The sequence below is a fragment of the Suncus etruscus genome, chromosome 2 (assembly GCF_024139225.1).
Source record: "Suncus etruscus isolate mSunEtr1 chromosome 2, mSunEtr1.pri.cur, whole genome shotgun sequence".
Lineage (NCBI taxonomy): Eukaryota > Metazoa > Chordata > Mammalia > Eulipotyphla > Soricidae > Suncus > Suncus etruscus.
The window spans coordinates 95,571,908-95,595,674 of NC_064849.1; the positions used below are offsets into that span (position 1 = coordinate 95,571,908).

General features: G+C 37.7%; 1 protein-coding gene and 1 pseudogene across 1 annotated transcript in view; one reads left to right on the forward strand and one right to left on the reverse strand.

The window, feature by feature from the left end:
- NIPBL (NIPBL cohesin loading factor) overlaps nucleotides 1–23,767 on the reverse strand; it is a 207,921-nt gene that overhangs the window by 164,578 nt on the left and 19,576 nt on the right. The window lies entirely within an intron of this gene.
- Nucleotides 12,904–18,799, forward strand: LOC126001809 (peptidyl-prolyl cis-trans isomerase NIMA-interacting 4-like; annotated as a pseudogene).

Genomic DNA, 23,767 nt, shown 5'->3' on the forward strand with positions numbered 1-23,767 from the left:
CAAAAAATTATGACAACTTGGGAGCTGAAGTGATAGTGTTTGCCTTACATGTTATTGACCCGGGATGGACCTGGGTTCAATCCCCAGCATCCCATATGGTCCCTTGAGCCTACCAGGAGTGATTTCTGAGCGCAGAGCCAAGAATAACCCCTGAACACTGCAGTCAAGTGTGGACCAAAAAAACCAAAAACCGAAAGAAGGAAGGAAGGGAGGGAGGGAGGGAGGGAGGGAGGGAGGGAGGGAGGGAGGGAGGGAGGGAGGGAGGGAGGGAGGGAGGGAGGGAGGGAGGGAGGGAGGGAGGGAGGGAGGGAGGAGGGAGGGAGGGAGGGAGGAAGGAAGGAAGGAAGGAAGGAAGGAAGGAAGGAAGGAAGGAAGGAAGGAAGGAAGGAAGGAAGGAAGGAAGGAAGGAAGGAAGGAAGGAAGGAAGGAAGGAAGGAAGGAAGAAAGAAAGAAAGAAAGAAAGAAAGAAAGAAAGAAAGAAAGAAAGAAAGAAAGAAAGAAAGAAAGAAAGAAAGAAAGAAAGAAGAAAGAAAGAAAACCTAAGACAACAATAAAGATAATGTCCCCCAGAAAAGGGTTTGTAAAAGCCAAATGGCAAAACACAAATATAGCATGTCTGAAGTCCTAAATTCCCCAGCACATATTAAGTATCCTTAGCTTTAAAATACAAAGCAGACCATTTCTGGAAGTCACTTCCCTACCCTTTGTTGCCACCATGGCAGCACCACTGACTGTGACCCCTATTAATCATGATAATCATGATAATGATTATTAATCATGATAATGGCCAATAATTACTGACACAAGGGAGTACACTAATAAAATTTCTAGTTTTTAAATTTAGTCACTGTGAAATTACAAAATTTTTATGAATGGATTTCAGGTATTCAATGTTTCAATACTGATCCCTTTACCAGTGCTCACCAATGATCCTGCACCCTTGTACACCTCCCCTCACACTAGTGTGCATCTATAAGAGGTGCTTTTATTTTTTCTTTTAAAAAAAATTTTACACTGTAGTTTACAGTTGTGTTGCTGACAGATTTTTATACATAACACATTACCATCTTTCATTCACTCCTCTTCCTGAATGAATGCTTCCCTCCACCATAGACCGTGGTTTCTTCCTGTCCTATTCTTTATCCCATAGCTCAATAGGCACTTTTCTTACTAAAGATGAATTTTATTTTTTAACTTTATTTATTTATTTATTTATTTATTTTTTGGGGGGGAGGCCACACTTAGTGGCACTTAGGGGTTACTCCTGCCTCTGTACTCAGAGATCGCCCTTGGCAGGCTGGAGGGATCATGCTGGCAATCGAACCGGGTCCCTCCCTGGTCGGCTGCATGCAAGGCAAATGCCCTACTGCTGTGCTATCTCTCTGGCCCCATGAATATAAATTTTCATGTACTTTGTTTCCATTGTCTTTGTGTATTTGTTATTTCATCATTATGTTTCTTTCTACCCTGTATATGAGAGAGATCATTCTTGTGTTGGGTTCTCCCTCTACCTTCATCCAGCATGATACTCTCAGGTACCTCCATGTAATAGCAAATTGCATAACTTTTTTCTTATAGCTGAGTAACATTTCATTGTGTGTATATATCTAGTTTCTTTATCTATTTCTGGATAATTGAATTATTTCCAGATTTTGGCTATGTTGGAAAATGCTGTAAAAACAGAAAGATGCCAATATCTTTTCTCCATTTTGTTTGGGCTGTTGGGCCATTTCCAAAAAGTGGAATTGTTGGGTCATATGGAAGTTCATTCTTAGATTTTTAGGAACATTCATGTTGTTTTTCAGAGATGGCAGATCAGTTGGCATTCCATTAGCAATGGGCAAGAGTCCCTTTCTTCCCATATTTATGCTAGCACTGATTGTTCGTGGTCTTTTTGATGTATGCCTGTTTCAGTGGCATTAGATAGTATGTCATTAATGTTTTGGTCTATATCTCCCCGATTAATGATGCAGAACACTTTTTCATATGCCTTTTGGTGAATTTACTTCTTCTCTGAAGATATCTCTTTTCATCTCCTCCCCATTTTTTGATGGATTGGTTATTATTTTTAAAGTTCTATCAGTACCTGCTATATTTTGGATATTAACCCCTTGTCAGGTGGGATTTGGGTAAATAATTTCTTCCAATCCAGCTATTTTAATATCCTGGTAATCATTTCCTTTGAGCTGCAAAAGCACCTTAGTCTAATACAGTCTCATTTGTTTATCTTTGCTTCCACTTTCTTGGTCAGTGGAGGTATTTCAAACTTGAAAATGCTTTCTTTGTATAGGTCTTTCACTTCTTCAGTTAAACTTATTTTGAGGCACTTGATTTCTGAGGCACATTTGTGAGATCAAAATAAGACATTCCAAGACACACCCTAATTAAAAGGACAAAAACTATAGAGAATACGGAAAGCTGCAAGATCAAGAAAGGAAATTACATACAAAGGAGCATCCTCTAGATTTATAGCAAGTTTACCAAAGGAAACCTCCTGGGCATTAAGACAGTGACGGGATATAGTGAAAACACTCAATAAAATAAATGCCTCATCAAGAACACTTTACCCAGCCAGATTCTCATTAAGATTTGAGGGAACGATACATCACGGATAAAATAGCACAAGAACTTCATAGACTGAGATGAATCCCACGAACACAAACTTCTGCCGAAAGATGACACAAAACTCATGGCAATAATCTCTCAATGTCAATGGACTAACTAAATGCACCAATAAAGACACACAGTATAAGGATGGATTAGAAAATAGAACCTAAAATCCTGCTACCTGCAAGAAACAAAACTGAACAGTCAAAGCAAACAGACGCAAAGTCAAAGGTTGGAAGACAATTCTTCAAGCAAACAACCTCCTCAAAAAGATCATACTCATTTCAGACAATATATATTTCAGGCTGAAAAAGAAGACAGAAAAGGTCATTTCTTAATGATCAAGGAACATGTACACCATGAAGATTCACACTCCTAAACATAGACACACACAGGGACACTAAAAAACTTAAAACAATTGCTATTAGTCTTGAAGACAAAGATTGATAGCAAAACTATAGTAGCAGGAGACTTCAACAATGCTCTGTCACCTCTGGATATATCAACTGCACTAAAGCTAAATAAGGAATTGCTTGCTTTGAAGGAGGAAATGAAAAAGAAGGGCTTAGTGTGTATATGTGTGTCTGTGTGTGTGTGCACATTACAAACTCTCTATATAATATATATATATAGAGAGAGAGAGAGAGCATTCATCAAAAAGCCAAATACACCTTTTTCTCGATTACAGAGGGAACATTCCCTAAAACAGACTATTATCTTATAACACAAAATATACTTCCACAAACTCAAGAAAGCATACCAACTGTCTTCTCAGACCATGATACATTGAAAACAGAAGTTTAGCACAAATAGAAATGGAGAAACAACTCAAACACCTGGAAACTAAATAGTATAATACTGAACAACCAGTGGATCAGTGACTAAATGAAAGAGGAAATAAAAAGATTTCTGGAATCAAATGAGAATGCAAACACAAACTACAGAACTTGTGGGACACAGCAAAAACAGGATTAAGAGGAAAGTTCATAGCTATGAAAGCATTCATGAAGAAGGAAGAAAGGGCCATATAAATAAATGGGCAATGTAAGTTAATAAATTGGAAAATGACCAACAAAAGAAGCCCAAAACAGCACAAGGAAGGAGATAATAAAACTTAGAGCAGAAATAACTGGAATTCAAAAATAAAATATATGAAATTCAAAAATAAAAATAAACTGGAATTCAAAATATACCTCATAAAGATTAATGAAACCAAGAGATAGTTCACACACATACACATGTACACATGTGCATGTGCCAAAAACAAAAACAAAAGCCCGGTTCCAGATGAATTCACTCACTACTGAGTTTTTTTCAAACCTTTAAAAAAGACCTACAATTGATCCTTTTTAGGCTCTTAAAGAAAATTGAAAAAACAAAAAACACTCCTTGTTCTTATGAAGCAAATATCACTCTGATACAGAGACACCACCAAAAAAAAAAAAAAAAAAAGAAAGAAAGAGAATTATAGTAATATCCTTAGTGAACACAAATGTAAAGATCCTCAATAAGTTTATCAAATAGAATTCAACAATTCATAAAAAATTCATACACCAGGACCAAGTAGGAGTCATCCTGTAAGAATGCAAGGATGGTTTAACATACACAAGTCAATCAACATAATGCACTATACCAACAAAAGAAGCTTAATGCATCCCATGTCCTTGTCTAGCCAAAAGTATATTTACTAATGGTCAATTCTATTCAAAATAGAAAATCAAAATCCATTTTGCTTTTCCATATAAGGTATATGGAGTAAAACAATTTTTAAACCTTTTAAATCATCCTTCACTCTTTTGCATTCCCAGTCTGCTACCTTGGCAAGCACATTACAAAGTTCAGTTGTTGCAGCTTAGATCCCATGTTTACAATGCTGTTGAGCCTATGCTTTAGAATAAATATATAATCTATACCGCTCTCCACATCACCAATGTAACTGAAGCCACAAACCCCTGTCCTCCCATTACTACTCCTTCTCATTCTCCCTTAATTTCTTTCCTTCTCTGTCCTTCTCCTTACACACTGGGGTTAAAGGTGATCTAGGCAACTCCCTTTCTACATTACATTTCCTTATCCAGTGATTCTATATACCACAGATAAGTGAGATTATCCATTGTGTATCTTTCTTCTTCTGGCTTACTTCACTTAATATAGTATCTTCCTGTTCCAACTAGGTTGTAGCATATTAGATGATTTCATCATTCCAGAAGCTGAATAGTATTTCATTGTGTATATATTCCATATCCTCATAATCCTTTCATTTGTCCTTCGATACTTAACTATTATACTAAATTCAGCGATAATGGTGTGTATATGCCCTTTTAAATGAATGTTTTTATATTAACCAAAAGTGGTATCGTTGAGTCATATGTCAACTTCATTCAAAGTTTATTATGGACTCTTGATACATTTTTCCATATGGGCTGAACCAGAAAACATTGCTATCAACAGTGAATGAGTTTGTTTTTGTTTTGTTTTTTACCACATCCCCACCAGCACCAGTTGTTTCTGCTATTTTTGATATGTGCCATTCTCACTGGTATGAGAAGATATTTCATTGCTGTCTTGACTTGGATTTTCCTATTAATAAATGATAAGTGATGTAAGCATTTTTTCATATGCCTATTGGTGATCTGCTTGTCTTCCAGGACTAAAAGATTTCTAAGAATAAACTCTTAAATTAGATAACATCAAAATGAGATTGAACAGGGCTAAAGAATGAGCTCAGTGGTGGCTAGAGCACTTACCTTACATGTGGCTGACCTATACAGCCCCCACCCCCAAGTCCAAACCAGACTAATTACTAAATGCAGTCAGGAGTAATCTCCCCCCCCCCAAAATAACATACTTTAAAAAATATCACTCACTAATTCCCAGGTTCAATTTATAAAATAAAAGTTGTAACTCTAAAGCTATACTTATAAATAATGAAAATTGAATAACCAGTTATTTTGGGGGCCAGAGCGATAGCACAGCAGTCAGGCATTTGCCTTTCATACAACCAACAGGACAGACAGCAGTTTGAATCCCAGCATCCCATATGGTACCCAAGCCTGCCAGGGGTTATTTCTGAGCGCCGAAGGGTGTGACCCTCCCCCCAAAAGAGATAAAGTTCATCTATTCAGGGTTCTGAAGTGGTGGCGTAAACCGTAAGGCATCTGCCTTGCACACGTGGTTCAATCCCCTGGTGTCCCATATGGTCCCCCAAGCCAGGAGCGTTTTCTGAGTGCATAGCCACCAGGTGTGGCCGAAAAACAAAACAAAAAATAAATAAAAATAAAAATTGAGTAACCAGAGTTTCACTACTCAAGATCTAGGTTGATACGTCATCATACTGAAGTAACTCTGCAATCCATTATTTACTGCCTTTAAAAAGGGGTGAGGGGTACATATTGAAATGCTTGTAAAATTAATAGGGTGTTTATACAAAATGAAAATTGTGTCATACAAAGCTAAGCCACCATCCAAATTATGCCAATTTATACCTCAATAATCTGAAAACATTTTCATTTTGAGTTGAGCAGCTTTTTCTTCTTTTTCTTTCTTTTTTTATTTTTTAGGTGGGGGGCCACATCCGGTGATGCTCAAGGGTTACTCCTGGCTATGTTCTCAGAAGTTGCTTTTGGCTTGGGGAACCATATGGGATGCCAAGGGATCAAACCACAGTCTGTCTTAATCTAGAACCAGCAAGGCAGATGCCTTACCGCTCTGTGCTACTGCTCCAGCCCCTTTTTCTTCTTTTTAACATCTTTTACCTAATAACTCAGGCGTAATGTACACTTGTATTATTTTTATTGCTTAGTCATCTCCACAAGTAGTTTGATACAACTTAAAAATGCTAAGAGTGGGGGGCTGGTGCGATAGCACAGCAGTAGGGCGTTTGCTTTGCACGTGGCTGCCCAGGACAGACCTCAGTTCAATCCCTGGCATTCCATGTGATTACCCCAAACCAGGAGTGATTTCTAAGTGCATAGTCAGGAGTAACCCCGGAGTGTCACTGAGTGTGGCCAAAACAAAACAAAACAAATAATGCTGAGTGGGCTCAAAGGGATTGCACAGCATGTATGAAACTCCTGAGTTTAATCTATGTAGCTCTTTAGTTTTCCCAAAGCATAGTTAGGTACAGTCCTGATGAAAGCCTCTAGAATCACTCAGTATTGCACTGCCATGCTCTAGCACTGAAAAGTCAGACCACACTGACAGATTGAATATAACTGGGAATGTTCTATGCGCACCCTGCGTACACACCTAAGAGAGCTTTCCTTCCCCAATACCAAAATAATGTGACATAATTTGAGTGAGAATAGCAATAATATAAACACCAGGAAAAAAGAAAGAAAAGACTAATGAGTTTTAAAACAATTCAATTCATTTTATCGCCTTTCAAAATTAGTTAAGTGGCAGAGTTGAGATTCAAATGTGGGAAACTGGGCCAGAGTGATTTGTCTTGCATGTGGTCAACCCAGGTTTGATCCTAGGTATCCTATATGTTCCCTGAACCCTCCAAAAGTGATCCCTAAGCAGAGAGCCAGCTCCAAACCCTCCCCACCCCCAGAATCCTCAATCCAATTAAGCATTCTATATAGTTTATATGCTTCAGACCCTGTCACAATCCACTTTAGAATTCTAAGATAAATAAGAATATCAGACATGTCTCAAAAGATGATTTTAATTTTAGAAGATATCCATAAAGTTTGGTATTCAGCTAAATGAGTTACTTGGCATTAATGAACAAACACAAACATGTTTGTGTGTATTATAAAAATTCTAATCCTGGAGACCGGAGCATTCATACAGCAGGTAGGGCACTGGCCTTATATATAGCTGATCCAGGTTCAATCCCCAACACCTCATATGGCCCCTATGCACTCCTAACTCTGGGCTCAGGAGTGATCTCTGAGTGTAGCGTCAGGTGTATGACTAAGCACAACTGGATGTGGTCTAATATCCCCCACTCAAAATTTTTTTCTAATTCTGGGACAGGGAGATAAGGCAAAAGAAAGTGCATAAGTATTGCATTTACAAGGCCTAGAGATTCAATATCCCTATACCTAATATCAAGAAGCCCTGCCCAGCACCACTATCTGAGGTGGCTTCTCCTCTGTTGGGAGTGGTCTCTATTTTAAAAGAATTCTGTTTTATGGGGCCCAGAGATGTGGCTCAGTGGTGGAGTACATACTTTACAGATCTGAGGTCATGAGTTAGATCCCTGGCACCACCCCACATTGCAGCGTGAGATACCTAGTACACTACCCTCCCTTATGTTTCTGGGCATGAAAAGTGTACATTCTTAGGCATCAGAGTCAAGTGTATACAACCCCTGAAGAGAACTGTATCCAAATGCCTAAGCGCAACCAAGTGTCTGGCCATCACAACCAAGTAAGGTCCTAAGACAAAGCAACACCAAGGATAAAGGAAAGGAAAAAGTCTATTCTGATAAACATGCAAGTAACCAGAATCTATGTCAATGTCATTAGTCTTTTTCGTTATTAAATCAATCAATTTGATTTATCAGAAAAATTGTTTAGGTGCTTATAAAAATCAACTTCAAACAAAAGTATCTTCTTTCAAATCATACTACCACATAAAAACTGTCCTAAAGATCAAAATTTTCTGAGCTAGAGAGATAAATAGTATAATGGGTAGTAACACTTGCCTTACAACACAGTCAACCCAGGTTCAATCCCTGGCATTCCATATAGTCCTTGAGTAATTCCTAAAGTGCATAGCTAGGAATAACCCCTGAACACTGCATGTATACCCCCATAAAAAAAAATCCAAAAAAATTCTTTTATTTTTTAAAATCTTTTTGCAGTAGAGAAGGATCCCTTCAACAGTGCTCTGAGAACTTGAAGGTCATTTCCAGTAATAACTACCTGGCCTGTGTGTGGAGGTCTGTTAGGCCAGTGCTCAGGTCAGAGATGTGGTACCACTTGACAGAGATGCTGGGGACCACCAGAACTATACCTGATATTGTTTGTGTAGAGGACAGTGATGAGGGCCATGAAGCAGTGCCAGGGTCTGAAATTAGGCCACCCTTTGAACTATCTCTCCTTAGCATTCCTTTTCTTTTGCTGTACTGTAAATATCACTACAGGTTATGTAAAATGTTTCTAAATAAGGATAAAAACTTTCAAAAGCAAATTATAAAATGAGAAATATAGGTATTACAAGATGTCATATCAATTTCATAGTCAACTAACAAATAGAACTATCTTTTATTTATCTTTTGGTTTTGGTGGCCACACCTGCAGTGCCCAGGGACTGCAGAGCTATCTGTGTTATTATTTATTCCTTTGTTTTATATTTTTTATCTTAATATTTCTTCTAGTAACATAAAAAGCTAGTAATCTTAAATTAAAATGTAATGAGCCAATTGAAATTCATTTAAAAGCAAAATCTTCTAAAAGATACAATTTTTCTATTAAACAAAAACCTTTAGAGGCCAGAGCGATAGTATAGCAGATAAGTGCTGGCCTTTCATGTGGTCAACTTGGGTTTGACTGTGGCATCCCAAATGTCCCACTAGCAACACCAGGAGTAATCCCTGAGTTTACAGCTAGAAGTGTTACCAATGAGCATTGTCATGTGTGCCACCCCCATAAAACCACCTTTCAGAGATAGTACAACATGTATATGTAAAGAAAGAGAAGGAAATTTTACTTAGGGTCAAAATAAACAAAACAACAACAACAAACAACAACCAGTATTTTTCCTGCACAATAAATTATGTCACAGCTAAATTTAATATCTAATATATATCCCATATTTAAATTTTCACTAAGTACCCATGTAATGTCCTCTAAAAAATGATTGGTTTATTAAATTAATAAAGTAAATGTCACACAGTACTTGGTTATATTTTAGTTCACTAATCTTTAATCTTTCTAAACATGAGTTATTTAGGAAGAATCAGTATCAATTGTTTTGCAAATCTGAATTTCTTTTTTTATCTCATAACTAGATTCAGGATGCCTTTATAGTAAACCCAGTTATATACAGTAAATCATAATAAATCTTGGCTAGTAGGTACACCAGAGAAATAAAGAAAGGGGTTCTTTACTTTATAATATCATTACTATTCACTCTGATTTTAGAAACTAATCATTCTGTCTAATGATCTATGCTAATGATTCTGTCCTGACTTAACTTTTAAATATGAAGCTTATTTATATATACAATTGATAGCTAGGTTTCAGACCATTCAAATATAACCTGTTAAAATCTTATTTCAGCCACAAAACTTAACACTACTCTTCTTTCTCCCAGATTCCTTCTCTAATTTATGCATCAGTACTTCACTGAATCCCTAAAGCCTCCTAAAGACACTTCCCTCTGCATTTTTCAACATCAAATAAGACACTAAAGAAATCTATTGATTTAATCTACATTTAAAAAATCCATCCTTTTCTATTCTGTTACTGCTTTGTTCTAGAATTGAAGGATTTTTTAAAACTTTCCTAGAATCTTGCAATAGGTCAAATGTGGGTGTCAACTTCCATCTTTAGACACAGCTTCCAGGTAGTATTAAACTAACACTTTAAAAATACAAATTTGGGGAAGAGGTAAAAGTGAAGAAATACAGGCAATCTGGCACTGCTGAATTAATAAACTAAAAAAATTATTTATAGTTATACTAAGTTTTAGACCTCTTAAAAATCTTTCAGTGGCTCCCCTTCAATAACATATTATAGTTCAAAGATAACATAATTTTACAAAATTCACTGCTTATTCATAGCTCTAGTTATTTGACTAGCATTAGATTTTTTTTTCCTGTAGCACTGTATTTTTTCTTTTTTCTTGGTTTTTGGGCCACATCCGGCGTTGCTCAGTGGTTACACCTGGCTGCTCAGAAATAGCTACTGGCAGGCACGGGGGACCATATGGGACACCAGGATTCGAACCAACCACCTTTGGTCCTGGATCGGCTGCTTGCAAGGCAAGTGCCACTGTGCTATCTCTCCGGGCCCAGCACTGTATTCTTAACTGTAGTCACTTAATATCATCTTTATATATAGTGTTTGCCTATTTTCTATCACCTTTAGTTTTTACTAATCTTCTCAAAATAAAAGACATCTCATGGGATAGAAAATGACATCTAAAATTCACTAAATTTCCAAATAAATTCCATAACAAACATATTAGGAAATAGATGCTTACCTTTCATACAATGTGCATATTATATTAAGCACTATGAAAGACATAAGAAAAGTTAAGATGGGGAGCCAGAGTGGTGGTGCAAAGCAGTAAGGCATCTGTCTTGCTCACACTTATTAAGTCTCAAACTCAATTTACCTGGGGGCCGCAAGAGGCAAAGTCGGGGGTGATCCTTGAGTGCAAAGTCAGTATAGTAAGCCTTGAACATTGGGGGGTGTGACCCAAAGAACTAAAACAAAACAAAACAAAACAAAAAAAGATTCCTCTAGGGCAGGGCCACAAAATGTTGTGTGGAAGGCCGTGGGCCACGAGTTTGAGACCCCTGGTAGGACAACCCTGATTAGATCCCCTGGTGTCCCATATGGTCCCCCAAGGCAGGAACGATTTCTGAGCACATAGCCGAGAGTAACCTATGAGCGTCAAATGGGTGTGATCCAAAAAACAAAAGAAAAAGAAAAGTTAAGATAGGGGCCCTAGTGATAGCTCAGAGGTAGGATGTTTGCCTTACATGCTGCTGACCCAGGGTGGACCTCGGTTTGATCCCCAGCGTCCCATATGGTCCCCCCAAGCCAGGAACAATTTCTGAGTGTATAGCCAGGAGTAACCCCTGAGTGTCACCGGGTGTGGTCCAAAAACAAAAACAGAAAAGTTAAGACATATCCTAATTTAATAATAAGCACTGCTAGTATAAAATGCACATATTTTTAAAAGGCACATGAAGGTTATAAGCAGGAAAAAGCAATTATGGGTAAGAAAAAAAGCACAGGGTCAATAAACAAGACCTAATAAAATTCAAATGAGGGAGAGACTATTTTTGAATGGGAAAAAAAAAACAAGAAAATCAAGAGATTTCCTAGAGGTGGCAGTCAATCTATGTCAATATATGAGTGTAACAAAAGCAGTCATAGTTAATGCTAAATCTCTTGGGGGGTGTTGAGGGGGCACTCCTGACAGTGCTCAGGGGTTATTCCAAGCTCTGCACTCAGTCGATCCTGGCAGGCTCAGAGGAACAAATGGGATGCTGGGTCCACCAACCCTGATCCGTCTTGGGTTGGCCACATGCAAGGCAAACACCCTATTGCTGAGCTATTGCTCAGACCCTAAACCACTTTTTGTAAGGCAACAATGCCACATTAGTTTTCTGCCCTCATATAACAGAAATGGCTGGTTAAAATTGACCCTCTGAGAACAGTACAAAGTGGACTGCATTCTCAGAATCTAATGCAAATTAGGGGAATGCCCTGAAGGTGTTATATCTTCCCCATTACTTCCTAAAAAAGACAAACTGCTCTCAAGGACACCTTACTTACTAACAATTTCTAGCAAGAATCTCTAGATATCCAGTCTTCATACAATGTAAGGTCTAGACATAGATAAAAATATCTGGAGAAATAAAGACCACTGTTTTAAATGGGCATTTTTCCATTCCTTTTGGAGGAGTGGTGATATAGGGAGATGGGCTTGAATAGAACTCAAAACCTCACACATGGGGGCCGGAGCAGTGGTGCGGAACAGTAAGGCATCTGCCTTGTCGACACTAGCCTAGGACAGACTGCGGTTCAATACCCTGGCATCCCATATGGTCCCGAAGTCAGGAGCGATTTCTGAGCTCATAGCCAGGAGTAACCACTGAGCGTCACCGGGTGTGGCCCAAAAAACAAAAACAAAAAACAACAAACCTCATACATGAAAGACAAGCTCATCAGCTGAGCCACATCCTTAACTGCAATAAGAGATACGTCCCCTTAAGTGGCATTTCAGTGGTAATATCCTCAATATGAAACTAAGAGGGGGCACTTTCTGTTTGTTTTTCTAAAGAAGCTGATTTTCAGAGAGGTGAGTAATTTTCCCCCTAAAAAAGGGCAAATATAACTTGACTAAATTTAGGAATTTGGGAGCCTCTGCCTCAGTTAATTTCAACCAAAATCAATAGGTGTACAAAGACTGTCCACTGCAATCAAATTTTCACCTCATTTCCTCTGTAAGCCAAGTATCTAAAACTACTAACAAGTAAAACAAAAATATGCTAAGCAACAAATATGTTTTTAAAAAAGGAAAGGAGGGGAAGAAATAAAAGGGGGAAGGAGTAAAACTTAAAAGAAAGGAAAGAAAAAATATTCGAAGTGTGACTATACTAGAATGATCAGGCGCCAGAGACAGGTGAAAGTGGTGGAGCACGTTCCTACCACATATAAAGCCAGTTCCTCCCACACCCACATGCCCCACCCTACCCCATGCTGCTCAGCATTGATGGGTCTGACTCTGGTAAACCCTGAGCATCACTGAGCCAGAACTCACATAGTAGTAGGCTTACGCACCCAGGTACTCTCAAAAAGAACCAAGAAAACCAAGAATAACCAGAAAAAGCTCTTTTTCAGGGTCCACAAAAAACACTGGTACTAGTCATAAGGAAAAAAGAAAGATTTATCTAGGAGGGCTACTGACTTCAGAAAAACAAATTATAAATTGCTAATGAAGCTATATAACTTTATAATAGATAGTACGTTTCATTCTGTACTTGGAAGTTGAGGGTAAAAAACTCAGAAAAATTTTGGTTTTGTTTTTGGGCCACATCTCGCAGTGTTGACCGTATTTCTGGTTCTGTGCTCAGGGATCATTCCTGAAAGGCTTGGGGAACTAGATGAGGTACCTGGGACTGAACCCAGGTCAGCTGCATGCAAGGCAAATGTCCTACCCATTGTACAATCACTGTCACCGACTAAAATTTGAAGATATAAATCATTTTACCAATATAAGACTGCCTTCTGGAGCAAAACCTGGAACAGAAGGCAGTAAGTAGCACCAGGTAAGTTTCCAAAGAAAAAGCCAATCACTGGGGCCGGAGAGATAGCACAGTGGTAAGGCATTTGCCTTGCATGCGGAAGGTCGCTGGTTCGAATCCTGGCATCCTCTATGGTCCCCTGAGCCTGCGGGGGGGGGGGGGCGATTTCTGAGTGTAGAGCCAGGAATAACCTGAGCATTGCTAGGTGTGACACCCCGCCCAAAAAAAAAAAGAAAAGAAAAAGCCAATTACTGAATAACTTTAAAAGTTGTTTGTGGAATATTTTAAGCCTGAGTATCTAAAATGAAAAAATGGAGAGAGAAGAAACATGTCTCTCACAGAGGCAGGCAGGCAAGTTCTAAGAGGGCAGAGAGCAGGGCGAAAGGGAAATTGGGGAAATGGGAAATGTTCACTGGTAAAGGCTGTTGTACACTGTATGACTGAAACTCAATCATGAAAAACTTTGTAAATGGAAAAGAATTCCAACTGTATTATTAAAAACCTGGTAACCACAATGTTTAAAATATTCAAAAATTTTGTGGAGATAAAATTCAGAGTAAATAACATCTTAGAATTTTAAAGTCATCAATACTGTGGTTATTTTTATGGATTCGTTTAATGAATACAGAAATAATTTGATAGCCACTGCTTTTGGACCAGAGTGATAAGAGTGGGAAGGGAACTTGCCTTGTATATGGCCGATTGGGATTTGATTACCAGCATCCCATATGGTCCCTGGAGTACTACCAGACGTGATTCCTAAACGCATAGCCAGGAGTAACCCCTGAGTATCTATCTCTGGGTGTGCCCCCAAATCCAAATAAATTAAAAAAAAAAAAAAAAAAGATAAAGCCACTGCACTAGCAGCTTATCTCTTTTAATTAAGAGGAAAAAAAACCTGAAAAAAGCACACAATTTTAACAAGATGAAGCCATGTAAACAAACAAATCAAGATAATACTTAACATGATACAACCTTGTTAGAATTAGTTTTAAAACAGTCCCAAATATTGTAATTACTGCCACTGTTTAATAAATTATTTGAGGTGGTCTAAAATGACAATTTCTTTATATGTCACATATAATTTATTTCATATTCTACATACTAAGAAATTCCCAGGTCAGGGAAAAATGATTATGATAGGTGTAGTTGAAAGAGTGGAAGTGTAAAGAGAATCACACATCCTAACAAAAGAGATGAGGTCTCACAGAAAAGACGGGGATGCTAAGAACTTGAATGTGTAATAATTTACCAGTTATCTTGACAAATATAACAAATATTAACAAAGTTTTCAAGAAAATAAAAGTCATGCAATGCAAATAAGTCTCCTGTATTTTTATGCATTAGACTCATGGCTAAAGCTAATGAATCCATCTCTCAAAACTTCATTCAAAAATATAAGCATATGGGCCCGGAGAGATAGCACAGCAGTGTTTGCCTTGCAAGCAGCCGATCCAGGACCAAAGGTGGTTGGTTCGAATCCCGGTGTACCATATGGTCTCACGTGCCTGCTAGGAGCTATTTCTGAGCAGACAGCCAGGAGTAACCCCTGAGCACCGCTGGGTGTGGCCCAAAAACAAACAAAAAAAAATATATATATAAGCATATATCATATATCTAACATTTTTATTATACTCAAATACGGTATTAGGAAGAAGAATAAAACAACAGCATTAAAATTTGACCTTAGAAAGTTTGGAGTCAACTAAATTGAGGAACGAATCACAGAATTTCTCTTTACCCTAGAAGAGTTATTATTTTATTTTTAAAAGTGGAAAAAACATCACACCCATTACATATCTGAAAGATATCGGTGATGGTTAAACAATGTAAGTAAAATTACTCAAAATTGTGAGTTTAATGAATATTAGAAATTACTGCTATTTATTATACCACTAAAATAGGCCAGACACTGAAGGTTTAAATGAAGAGGTATTCTATTTCTAAGTCATAAAAAAGGACGGGACAGATGTACTTTGTTTAGTTACTTCTAGAATCTATTGATATAAAAAATGTAACTAGGGCCCGGAGAGATAGCACAGCGGTGTTTGCCTTGCAAGCAGCCGATCCAGGACCTAAGGTGGTTGGTTCGAATCCCGGTGTCCCATATGGTCCCCCGTGCCTGCCAGGAGCTATTTCTGAGCAGATAGCCAGGAGTAACCCCTGAACACCGCCCGGTGTGGCCCAAAAACCAAAAACCAAAACAAAACAAAAAAAAAAATGTAACTAACAACTAACTACACAAGTCTTATCATTATGCTCTAAACTGGGGCTATGAGGCACTGATCATAACAGGATAGCCTCTAGGCTCAATCTAGGTACTTTAAACTCTTAATTGTTTACTTAGAAAGGGCCAGAGAGATAGCATGGAGCTAGCAGGGGTCTCAAACACACAGCCTGCAGGCTGCAAACAGCCCTCCATACAACATTTTGTGGCCCTGCCCTAGAGGAATCTTTTTTTGTTTTGTTTTAGTTGTTTGGGTCACACCCCCCAATGTTCAAGACTTACTAGTGACTTTGCACTCAAGGATCACCCCAACTTTGCCACCTGCGGCCCGCAGGTAAATTGAGTTTGAGACCCCTGAAAGGCATTTGCCTTGCATGCAGAAGGACAGTGGTTCGAATCCCGGCATCCCATATGGTCCCCTGAGCCTGCCAGAAGCAATTTCTGAGTGTAGAGAGCCAGGAGTAGACCCTGAGCGCTGCCAGATGTGACCCAAAACAAAAAACAAAAAATAAGAAAGTGATACTCAATAACTTAAAAAAGTTTTAGTTCACTTTGGGTCTCAGATATAAAATATACCAAAATTAATAGTTGAGATACATTAGATCTGATAGGCATGAACAAACTTGTAATTACTAAATTTTTTTAAGAGGAAAGGAGATAAAATGCTGTGAAGTAAAAATATAGTTATAGTGATGAGAAACCATCTCACACCACAGAGCCTGGCACACATCACAAAGAACAACCATGCTGGCGGGATGTGGAGAGAAAATAACTCTTATTCACTACTGGTGGGAATGCCATCTAGTCCAGCCTTTATGGAAAACAATATGGAGATTCCTCAAAAAACTGATAACTGAGCTCCCATATGAGCCAGCTATACCACTCCTAGGGATATACACTAGGAACACAAAAATACAATACAAAAAATCCCTTCCTCACACCTATATTCATCATAGCGCTGTTTACAGTAGCCAGACTCTGGAAACAACCAAGATGCCCTTCAGCAGATGAATGGCTAAAGAAACTGTGGTACATATACACAATGGAATATTATGCAGTCGTCAGGAGATGAAGTCATGAAATTTTCCTATACATGGATGTACGTGGAATCTATTATGCTGAGTGAAATAAGTCAGAAGGAGAGAAATAGATACAGAATAGTCTCACTCATCTATGGGTTTAAGAAAAATTAAGGACATTATTGTAATAATGTTCAGAGACAATAGAGAGGAGGGCCGGAAAGACCGGCTCACAATATGAAGCTCACCATAGAAAGTAGTGAGTGCAGTTAGGGAAATAACTACACTAAAACTATCATGACTATAATAACTATCATGACTATCTGAGTGAGAGATGTAAAATGCCTGTCTCAAATACAGTCAGGGGTTAGGAAGGAGGGAGGGGAGGAACTGGTGGTGGGAATGTTGCACTGGTGAAGGGGCTGTGTTCTATTTATGACTGGAACCCAACTACAATCATGCTTATAATCATGTTGCTTTAAGATTTTATATAAAAAATATAGTTATATGGGGCTGGAGCAGTGACGCAAGTGGTAAGGTGCTTGCCTTGCATGTGCTAACCTAGGATGGACCGTGGTTCAATCTCCCGGTGTCCCATATGGTTCCCCAAGCCAGGACTGATTTCTAAACGCATAGCTAGGAGTAACCCCTGAACGTCACCAGATGTGACCCAAAATCCAATATATATACATATATATATATATATATATATGTATATATATAGTTATATAAAACAAATCTCGACCCAAAACTGAGGAAACAACTCTCGGGATAGTTCTTGTATTATTTGTATTTTAAAATCTGCTTTAAAATTAATTTTTAAGAGCTGTATAGTATAGTTAAAGCCTGATCCTGGTTTGATCCCTGGCACCTGAAATATTGATACAGTGCCTGAAAAACTGCCAAGAGTAATCCTTTAACAGAGAGCCAGTGGCCCAATCCTACCCCCCTACCAGATTCACATTTAAAAGAACACAATATCATCGTTATGGATATTTCAAGTCAAATTTTCACCTATGAATTCCAGTAGTTCAAAATTCAACAAACCAAACAAATACATAGATTACAATGAATTTGACATTCCCTAAAAAAGGCCCAACACAAAAGACCAAACGACATAAAATTTCCATCAAGATTCATTAAAAATAAAACCCTAACTTCTGAGCAACTATAAGGCACATTAAATTTGTTTAAGGCTCATAAGGTAAAATTAATTCCTCACTACAGAAGGAAATGAGTCATTTTACTCTTGCCATATCTTTTAGCCAGGGTTTCTCAACCAGGGCCCATGGTCTGTCTACCTTTCTCTCTACCCATCCCCTCCCAGGCTCAAAGGGGCTATATATGTGAAAAATGTATTATTGAGGGCTAAGGCATTAAATAAAAGGGCTAACTGCTAAAAAAGGGGGCTCCTACTTGTGTAATAAACAAAAAGATATTTCATGACTTGTGTTTATACTGAAACTATTAGATTCCATACCCAAAATTTGACTCTGAGTTTCAAAAGCCAGTTTTCCAAACTGGAAGACCAAGGGAATTCCTAAAACCATGACAACTGAGTAATACATTAAGAAGAATGGGAAAAGCCTACTAAGCAGTTGAAAATACATTAGCTAGTTTTGGAAATGCCTCCCAAAGGAAAAAAGCTGTTCTGGTAAAGCGGGGAAAAGGGGAGGAGTCTCTGGGAGTAACAGTGATGACAAGAAGGCTCAGGATCCCAAAGGTGGTGGCAATGCAGTAAAGGTCAGGCACATTCTGTGCGAAAAACATGGAAGAATCATGGAAGCCATAAAAAAAAGTTAAAGTCTGGAATCCGATTCAATGAAGTAGTGAAGATAAAGCTTGGCAAGGAAGTGACTTGGGTTGGACAGAGGCTCTATGGTAGGACCATTTCAAAAAGCAGCATTTGCCTCGCCTGTGAGTGGTCTAGATAAACCTGTGTTTACAGACCCTCCAATTAAGACTAAATTTGGTTATCATATTATTATGGTAGAAGGGAGAAAATAAAAGTGTATGAAAAGTTAAAAAATAAAGGGTAAATACTGATTTCCAAATGCAAAGACTTGAAACTTTTCTGAATAAAATAAAAATTCAGTCTTCAAATTCTGCATTAAATCTTAGGTTCACAGAGATCGTGCAAAGGGCTGGAGTGCAACTTTTGCATGTAAGAACTAAAAGTTTGATCCCTGGTACCATTTGCCTCCAAACATGCCTGGAGAAACCCCATACATCAAGCCAGGAGTAATCTTTGAGCACCACTGGGCAAAAAAAAAATATATATATATACATATATATATTTAATATACACTTAATATATATTATATATATTAAGTGTATATATATAAGTGTATATAATATATATATTATATACACTTAATAGTTACAGTTTAAGGACAAAGAGTATTATGTATAATCTAACATAGGTGGATAAGTTCACTTTGGGCCTAAGAAGAATATGGTGTCTGCAGAGAATAGTAGAGGAATGATGAGTAGGGCCATATGCAAAGCAGCAATTATCGGTGATGAATACTGACTGCATTGCTTGAGCAGGGTGAGGGCTTGGCCCACCCTTTCCTCTCGATTGCCAACTTTCAGCTGTGTGACCAGTGTACCCATGATTTTTCACAGCTTGGTTTACATCTCTTTCAAGAAAAGAGTCTATGGTGCTGGACAGGTAAGAACATAGTGACTTTGCTTTATCTTTTCTAGTTAATACTTTTTCACAAGACAATATTGTCAGATGCACTTATTCAAATTACTTATAAATAGGGGGAAATGAAACATTTCACAATTAATGACCAAAAGAACTTATTTTGCTTTTTATACATACCTTGTTACACAAGCATTTACTCCTGCACAAACACTGGAATGATCTTTAATATTACTATGTAAAGCACAATTTCTCCATTTTTCATCCTACGCTACAGTAAAAAAAATATTAAAAAAAGCCATAACTTACTTTCTGAGTTGTCTAATTTTACTTTTCAGAGTAAAATTAGTCCCAAAGGTTCAGGATGAGACAAATAGAAAAATTTTTGTCTTATAACTAATGTAGCTTATATTGAACATATATATCTTATTCAATATGTATAAAATATATATACTGTAAACAGAGGCTTGTCTACAACCCCCTTTCTGAAACAAATACTACTCTGTACCCTCTTGGTAATTTAAGTAAATAAGTAGGAAGCATACAACTGAATTTGAAAGTACTAACACCAGCCCTGAGTCATTCCAGATATCACCAAGGGTAGTGGTATCATGAGCTATGGTAAAGACTACTATATGGTATATACTGTGATTCATAGTATGTAATGTGTGTAATATTTATCACAAATGTAGATATGGCATATAGACATTTATATATATGTAATGCATATATCAGGGATTCTCAAACTCTTCCCACATTTCTTTAGACCTGAGAAATGCAACATGAGGGCTGAAGAGATAGCATGGAGGAAGGGCATTTGCCTTGCATGCAGGAGGACAGTGGTTTGCACCCTGGCATCCCATGTGGTCCCCCGAGCCTGCCAGGAGCAACTTCTGAGGACAGAAGTAACCCCTGAGTGCTGCCGGATGTGACCCAAAAACCAAAAAAAGTCAACCAACCAACCAAACAAACAAACAAAAAACCAGATGAGAAAGAACTCAACAATAAAAAATCACATATATACTTAAAAGCATTTAAGTACTTCTGAGGTTAAAGACTGATACAACAAAAAATCTAAGACATAGCTAAAAGGACTAGAGGACAGAAACAGAAATTCCATTTTCATGGATTAGAAGAATGAACACTGTTAAAAGACCATCCTACCTAAAGCAATATACAGCTTCAATGTAATCCTCAACAAAATTTCAATGACTTTCTTTAAAAAATAGACATACTGCTGAACTTTGGACCTATAAAAGTCCCTAAATATAGCCAAAGCAATCTAAAGGAGATATCATAGTCTCTGACTTTATACTATACAATAAGATATAAGAAACCAGAACAGAAACCAACAGGCTATAAGAAACCAGAACCAGAACAATATTAGAATAAAAACAGATAAATGGCTCAATGAATAAAACTGGGAACATAGAAATAAACCCACACATGTTTAAACAATCTAACAAAGAAACCAAGTTTCAATAAGCAGAAAAATGGTGGTAACTATGTAAAGTATGAATCTGGGGTCTAAGAAGATATTTAAGTGGTTAAGAACATATGGTTAAGAACACATTTGTGACTACTAGGACCTAAGCTTGTTCCAATTTTTTTTATTATACATGTTACTGAAGAAAGCACTCCAACACTACACTACCCCCTCTAAGCACCACATGGATAGCACTAGAGGTCCCTGGAACTAAAGAACCAGAACATCTTCATATCTTGGGACAAAGCACTGAACTATCTCGCACAGTTAGCTAAGTATTATCAGGAGTGTCCCTCACCTTCCAGACACAAATTAATAAAACTGGACTGATATATCATACATAACATTTAATTCACAGCCAATTAAAAACATGGATTTAAGACCAGAGACCAGGGGTCAGAAATATGGCTCAAAGTGGTACAGTGCATGCTTAGAAAGGCAAGAGGCCCTGAATTTACTACTTCTGTACACATCTCTGTGTGTGGCCCTAGATGATTGGGGATGAAAAAGGGGCTCAAAACCACAAAATTCATATAAGAAAATTAAGACAACCTACTCCACAATACTGACTTCAGTTCTGCTTTGGGGTACTTGACTCCCAATGGCAAGGGAAACAAAAATGAAATAGGATTACATAAATATTAAAAGCTTCTAAACGGTTAAAAAAAAAGGCATTAAAACAATAAGGCATCTAACTGAATGAGAAAATATTTGCATATCATACACCCCAAAATAAACCAGTACCTAAGATAAACCAAGAACTTTGCTGAACAACCATCAAAAACTTTTTTATTAATATCTTTAAACACCTTGATTACAAATATGATTGTAGTTGGGTTTCAGTCATGTAAAGAACACCCCCCTTCTCCAGTGCAACATTCCCATAATAATAAGAAAAAGGTGGGGGGCTAGAGCAATACAGAGGTAGGGCGTTTGCCTTATATGCACGCAGCCAACCTTAGTAGGACACTGATTTGATTCCCAACATCCCACATGGTCCCCAGAGCCTGCTAGGGACAATTTCTAAGCACAGTACCAGGAGTAACTCCTGAGCGTCAGAGGGTGTAACCCAAACCACCCCCCCAAAAAAGAGCAGATAAGCTGAACAGACTCCAAGTCAAATAGAAGGTCAATAGACATGTGTGTATGTATGTATGTATGTATGAATGCACATACGTATGGGGAGGGATCAGCTCATTATCTCTTTAACAAGAAAATGAAAATCAAAACCAGAATCAGTATTACTTCAAACCTGTGAGAATGGCCTATATTTAAAAAACACCAGAACAATTAAGTGTCAACAAAGGTGGTGAGAAAATGAATTTTCATATAATGATAGATGGATAGCAAACTGGTTCAAATCTCTGTACAATCCCATGAAGAAGATAGAATAAATTTGGATGCCTACCTTATATGCAAAAACTTAAGACTACATCACAGATTTGGAGCAAAGAGACAGTACACTGGGTAAGGTACTTGCTTTGCATACAGCTGATCAGGGTTGATCCCTGCTATGGTTCCCCCCTGAACCTCTCAGGAGAGATCCCAGAGGTAGGCATAAACCTTGAACACAGCTGGGTGTCACCGCCCCCCCCCCACCAAAAAAAAAAAAAAAACCATAAAACAAAAATCAGAGATCTGAATGATTTCAACTTAAGAGTGTCATGCTCTTCCACAGATATAACTAACTGATCTTGGGTTAGGCAATTATATCTTAAAATGACACACACACACAAAAAAAAACAAACAAACAACTAACCAAAAGGGGGAAAAAAGTTTAATCAAACATAAAAATGAAACCTCTTTTAAGGACATTTTCAAAAAGGTATAAAAACAAACCACACTATAGAAGATATTTGTAAACTATATATATGGACAAGAAGCTTATATTCAGAATATATTAAAAACTTAATGTTGAGAACAAAAGGAAATGTTATTTTAAATGGATAAGAGGTATGAATAACCATATCTAGGGAATATATAAACAAATAAGCACATGAAAAGATGTTTGATATTATCAGTCATTAGGAAAAATGTAAAGTTTTCCCTTAAAACATTGTTAATAGAAATAGAGAAATCTTGGGGCCGGCGAGGTGACGCTAGAGGTAAGGTGTCTGCCTTGCAAGCGCTAGCCAAGGAAAGGACCACGGTTTGATCCCCCGGCAACCCATATGGTCCCCCCAAGCCAGGGGCAATTTCTGAGCACATAGTCAGGAATAACCCCTGAGCATCAAATGGGTGTGGCCCGAAAAACCAAAAAAAAAAAAAAAAGAAATAGAGAAATCCACATCACCTCTTTGGAGGTTTGATATGATCTAGAAATCTTATTTCAATTTGTAAGCAAGGGAATGGAAAACATAAGTCTATACAGAAACCTACACATAAATACTTAGATTATTATTATTTGTAATAGCCAAAAGGTGAAAACCCAAAGGCTACATCAACTAATGGTTGATGGGTAAGAAGTGGGGTATGCCCAAACAACAGAGTATTATTTGGCCATTAAAAAAGATAGTGCTTGGTGACAGTTGTTGTCCATTGTATGACTGTAACTCAATCATGAACAACTTTATCTGTGGGGGTAAAAATACTGCAGTATGAACAACCTTGTAACCATGGTGTTCAAAAACATCTTAATTAAAAAAAAGATGGTGCTGTTACAAGCTACAATATGACCAAGAGAAAGAAATCAAATACAAAATAGCTACATTATATGATTCCACTTTTCTGAATAAGGAAATCTGTACTACAAGAAGGTTAATAGTGATTGCCAAGATTAAGAACGAAGGAAGATTGGGGTCTGTTAAGAGTCTGACTGTCCTTTCATAAATGGTGAAAT